At 51.7% G+C, this 5,577-nt stretch overlaps 1 non-coding gene across 1 annotated transcript; it reads left to right on the top strand.

Annotated features, from left to right (window-relative positions):
• The first annotated feature begins 816 nt into the window (after nt 1-816).
• TRNAS-UGA (transfer RNA serine (anticodon UGA)) lies at nt 817-897 on the top strand. The gene has a single exon. It is a non-coding gene; the product is annotated as a tRNA-Ser (tRNA).
• Nucleotides 898-5,577: the final 4,680 nt, after the last annotated feature.

Here is a 5,577-nt window from a genome sequence, read left to right as displayed (position 1 = left end):
GAGGTTTTGTTATTGCAGCTAGAGCTGTTTCCCTGTGAGGCTGTAACTCCAGGCAGCTCTCGGGAGGAGCCGAAAAAAATGAAGGTTTCAGTAAAGGCAAGATCCAGCAGCAATGGGCAAATGATTTATTACCCAGGTATTTGCCAATCAGCAAGGAACAAAATGATTTATACCCAGGTGTCCGCCAATCAGCGAGAACAACATGATTTATACCCAGGTATCTGCCAATCAGCAACAGGTAAAGTGATTTATACCCAGGTATTCGCCAGCCAGCAAGGAACACAATGATTTATATCCAGGTATCCTCCAATCAGCAAGGGGCAAAATGATTGACACCAGCTACACTCCAATCAGCAAGGAACAAAATGATTTATCTGCAACTATCCTTCCATCATCATTGGACAAAACGATTTACACCCAACTACGCTTCAATCAGGAAGGGGCAAAATGATTTACACCTGGCTACGCTCCAATCACATACAAAACAACATGGTCAGCAAAGGCTCCTCGCTGACTGCGTTGAAGAATGGTTGAGTCTTGAAACTACGGGCAGAGGGGGGAAATCTGGAAAGAATGTATTTCTCGTCGAGTTTTTGCTTTCATAAAGTAAACGTTAAGAAACAGAATCTCTCTATCTACCCCTACCCGAGCTGTCTATGCACCCCTTCGCTGACACCCCCCTCTATTTACCAATCTACTCACCCCCGCAGAAATGTACCTGCTTAGAAAGCCAGAGCTCTGAGCCATAACACCTCCATTGCACCCACAAAGAACAGACTTTTCTACAGCAGGAGGGAGAAGCACTAATATCACCCAGCTGTGATGGCGAGTGGTTAAGGCGTTGGACTTGAAATCCAATAGGGTTTCCCTGCGCAGGTTCAAATCCTGCTCACAGCGGTTAGTTGATTTTGCTCAGCAAGGTGATGCCTGGAGATCTCGCTAGCTCAGGGCATTTTCGGCGGTGAAATGCCAGGCATGGGACCTGTGGGCTGGCACTATTGGGTTCAGGAAAAGCAAATTCTGGGGCCAGGGGAATGACCCCCAAATTCCTCAGTGGGGCTGGCGAGGGGAAACCCCGCCACTTGAAGACACACGCCCTGGGAGGCCAGTGTTCAGGACTCGCTCTCTGACCCAGGGCACCCAACAAACCCATCATCGACTCTCCAGCCAAAAACCCACCACTTGGGGTGGCCCCGGCTCTGGTGGGAGCCTGCCCCGGGGCCAATCTGGGGATGTGAGCCCAGTGCCGGAGCCCCGATCCCCGCAGAGCAGCCTCCCCAGCCAAACGCGGCAGGGACGTGGCCGCCGAGAGGCCAGGACAGAGGTACCGTGGAGATGCCCGGCTGGGGTTGGCAGCTGCGGGCTGGAACTGGCCCCTGCAGTGACTGAGCCGCTGGTGTTGTCCAACCCAGAGCAAGATCCCCACAGCACAGAGAGCCAGAGGGGTTCAGATCTCTGTGCTGCCTGCCCCCTGCCAGGGCCTGGGGGGAGGGCGGGGGCTGATGCCCTGTGTAAATCAGGAGTCACTCCACTGGAATCAGAGGCGCCAATTCCCCCTCTTGCTCACCCCAGTCTTTGGGCCAGCACATGGGATGGAGGGCAGAGGGCATCAGCCCAAAAGCTGCCTTCACACGGTCATCCCTGATGACACTCTTCCGAGCCCCTCCCACCAAATAAGCTCCACCCATTTGAGCCACTGGCTTTGTCTACACTAGGAAATTGACCAGCGCGTTGTCAAGAATTAGGGCTGGCGGCAGAAGCCCTTCCCTTAGCCAGACGGCCCGACTGGCTGGAGGAACCCATGGACCTGTGCTAAAGTCCAGCAGCGACGGTCGATAACCACTCCGAGTCCCCCTCATGGGGAAGAACAGAATTGCCTGCATTGCCCTCGGTATGATCGCCATGTTTGCAACATGGCATTTGGACCACGACTCCAATCCACTCTCATGCTTCACGGCTGCAGCCAGTCGCCTGCAGCCGGTCAGGAAGTATGTCTCAGCCCCTCCTGTTCTCTGCCAGTTTCGTCTCCTGAGAGCTAAGTTGCTTTGGTCTAACTAAAGTCAATCTAGGGGTAGCTGCTTGAAACTGACCAGCCGGGAGGTCAGAGTAGATGCTCTGGTGGGCTCTTAAAACGTGATGGAACAATACTAACTAATCTTAATAAGATGCGGCTCTTCAGTGACACCTCAAGGGGTCGCCCTTTCCCTTCCGTGGCGCTATCTGTCCTACCGATACAACCCACAGTTGCTAATTAACATTCGACTGCCGGCCTTGTGAGATTTGCCTTTAGCAGTTTCAGGGGTGTCGCACCCTGCAGGGATTTTACCCGGGTTCATCTGCAACCAGAGTGGGGGTGTCCCAAGCCTCGGTTTGCCAGAAGCTGGGGAATGAGCGACAGGGGATGGATCACTTGATGATGACCTGTTCTGTTGATTCCCTCTGAAGCACCTGGCATCGGCCACTGTTGGAAGTCAGGACACTGGGCTAGAAGGACGTTTGGTCTGACCCAGTCTGGCCGTTCTTATGTTCTTACATCCTGCGTTGGTTTTTCCTCTGGCAAGATCTTTTCTTCCAGGGAGCAGCACTGAGCATAGGTAGCCAGCTTCTAGCTCCCCACCCGGCCCCGCTCAATCCCCAGGTCCTGGGCTGTCTTTCCCCTGCAACTTTTCCTCTGAATTCACGGGCACTAGTCTAGTCTCGGCCCTGCAAACAAGCTAGGGGTGGCTTTCCCCACCACGCTTCCGTGGCACAGTCCAATTGTTCCAAGCATTCAAGCACCCCATTTCATAATGGGTGTGCGTAGGCCAGGGTGGTATTTTCCTGGCAAGTTTGGGGAGGAAACCGTTTGCTGGAGTTCTGATTTCAGAGTTTGTTAGAGCATCAATCTGATTTCCTGGCTCGTCAGTTTAACCCCCGATACCCCTGTGTTGAGCCAGAGATTTTAGCTAGGCAAAAGTATTTCACTTCTTTGGGAGATGAAATCCCAGTCGGGCTAGGACATTGCAACAGCTGCGCCATCCTGGTGTACCCCCTTGTGGCCATGCAGCGCTCTGCCTCAGTTTCCCCACCGGAGCTCTAATGTGGTTCAGTCCGCCTGGCCTTCTAGGGTAACAGAGAACCTTAGTCCGCACCCAGCAGGAGCATAAAACAAGAGTCTCTCCTGCCTTGGCTATGTAACTGTGAACCAGTTTGCGCCCACTCCTGTCTCCGGCCACCCGGCAATTCTGACAGCTGCCGATCCACCCTCTTGTGTGATCTTCCTTTCTGTGATACTGGCAGACCAGAGGCTGGCTTGTGCCGAGGTCCCAGGCCTCCCTGAACCCTGACAAACGCCTAGCTGGAAACCTCTCTGAGTCACCTGGGTGTCAGCGTCATCAGAATAAACATCAGACATTGTGTCGCTAAGCGGTTTATAAACTGCTCGCGGGATGCACTGCGTGTGTTGTTCTCAACCAGCGATACCCCGGGCTATAATGTAACAGTAAATGTTTGCCTTGCGCGTACCCCTGTACCGAAATAACCCGCCCAACGAGAACGAAGCCTCGCGGAATGCAGCTGATGAGCTCTTGCGAGAAGCTGGTAAATCCTGTCTGCTGAACGCAAATGAGGATCAAAGACTTTGTTACGGGCGTCCACTCTCCCCCTGCCCACAAGGAGACCCACGTGGGAGCTGTTGCTGTAAATATGGGCAGGCGGAAACATTTTTCATCTGTGGACTGTTCGGATTCTACCTCTGGGTAGCTTGGGAGACTTTTGGAAACTGGCAAATTACTAAATCTCTGCTACCATGTGGAATGACAGACCGTGACTCACCAGTAGGTATATTGGACCTGCTTTCACCTCTCAATGCCTGCCATTTCTTCTTAGAATCATAGAATCATAGAATATCAGGGTTGGAAGGGACCCCAGAAAGTCATCTAGTCCAACCCCCTGCTCGAAGCAGGACCAATTCCCAGTTAAATCATCCCAGCCAGGGCTTTGTCAAGCCTGACCTTAAAAACCTCTAAGGAAGGAGATTCTACCACCTCCCTAGGTAACGCATTCCAGTGTTTCACCACCCTCTTAGTGAAAAAGTTTTTCCTAATATCCAATCTAAACCTCCCCCACTGCAACTTGAGACCATTACTCCTTGTTCTGTCATCTGCTACCATTGAGAACAGTCTAGAGCCATCCTCTTTGGAACCCCCTTTCAGGTAGTTGAAAGCAGCTATCAAATCCCACCTCATTCTTCTCTTCTGCAGACTAAACAACCCCAATTCCCTCAGCCTCTCCTCGTAACTCCCCTAATCATTTTGTTGCCCTCCGCTGGACTCTCTCCAATTTTTCCACATCCTTCTTGAAGTGTGGGGCCCAAAACTGCACACAGTACTCCAGATGAAGCCTCACCAATGTCGAATAGAGGGGGAACGATCACGTCCCTCGATCTGCTCGCTATGCCCCCTACTTATACATCCCAAAATCCATTGGCCTTCTTGGCAACAAGGGCACACTGCTGACTCATATCCAGCTTCTCGTCCACTGTCACCCCTAGGTCTTTTTCCGCAGAACTGCTGCCGAGCCATTCGGTCCCTAGTCTGTAGCTGTGGCATTGGGTTCTTCCGTCCTAAGTGCAGGGACCCTGCACTTACCCTTATTGAACCTCATCAGATTTCTTTTGGCCCAATCCTTCAATTTGTCTAGGTCCTTCTGTATCATAGAATCATAGAATCATAGAATATCAGGGTTGGAAGGGACCCCAGAAGGTCATCTAGTCCAACCCCCTGCTCAAAGCAGGACCAATTCCCAGTTAAATCATCCCAGCCAGGGCTTTGTCAAGCCTGACCTTAAAAACCTCTAAGGAAGGAGATTCTACCACCTCCCTAGGTAACGCATTCCAGTGTTTCACCACCCTCTTAGTGAAATAGTTTTTCCTAATATCCAATCTAAACCTCCCCCACTGCAACTTGAGACCATTACTCCTCGTTCTGTCATCTGCTACCATTGAGAACAGTCTAGAGCCATCCTCTTTGGAACCCCCTTTCAGGTAGTTGAAAGCAGCTATCAAATCCCCCCTCATTCTTCTCTTCTGCAGGCTAAACAATCCCAGCTCCCTCAGCCTCTCCTCATAACTCATGTGTTCCAGTCCCCTAATCATTTTTGTTGCCCTTCGCTGGACTCTCTCCAATTTATCCACATCCTTCTTGAAGTGTGGGGCCCAAAACTGGACACAGTACTCCAGATGAGGCCTCACAATGTCGAATAGAGGGGAACGATCACGTCCCTCGATCTGCTCGCTATGCCCCTACTTATACATCCCAAAATGCCATTGGCCTTCTTGGCAACAAGGGCACACTGCTGACTCATATCCAGCTTCTCGTCCACTGTCACCCCTAGGTCCTTTTCCGCAGAACTGCTGCCTAGCCATTCGGTCCCTAGTCTGTAGCTGTGCATTGGGTTCTTCCGTCCTAAGTGCAGGACCCTGCACTTATCCTTATTGAACCTCATCAGATTCCTTTTGGCCCAATCTTCCAATTGGTCTAGGTCCTTCTGTATCCTATCCCTCCCCTCCAGCGTATCTACCACTCCTCCCAGTTTAGT

The sequence above is a fragment of the Lepidochelys kempii genome, chromosome 28, assembly GCF_965140265.1.
Source record: "Lepidochelys kempii isolate rLepKem1 chromosome 28, rLepKem1.hap2, whole genome shotgun sequence".
Taxonomy (NCBI): Eukaryota; Metazoa; Chordata; order Testudines; family Cheloniidae; genus Lepidochelys; species Lepidochelys kempii.
Note: the sequence above shows the minus strand (reverse complement) of the source record. Positions and strands in the feature narration are given on the sequence as shown.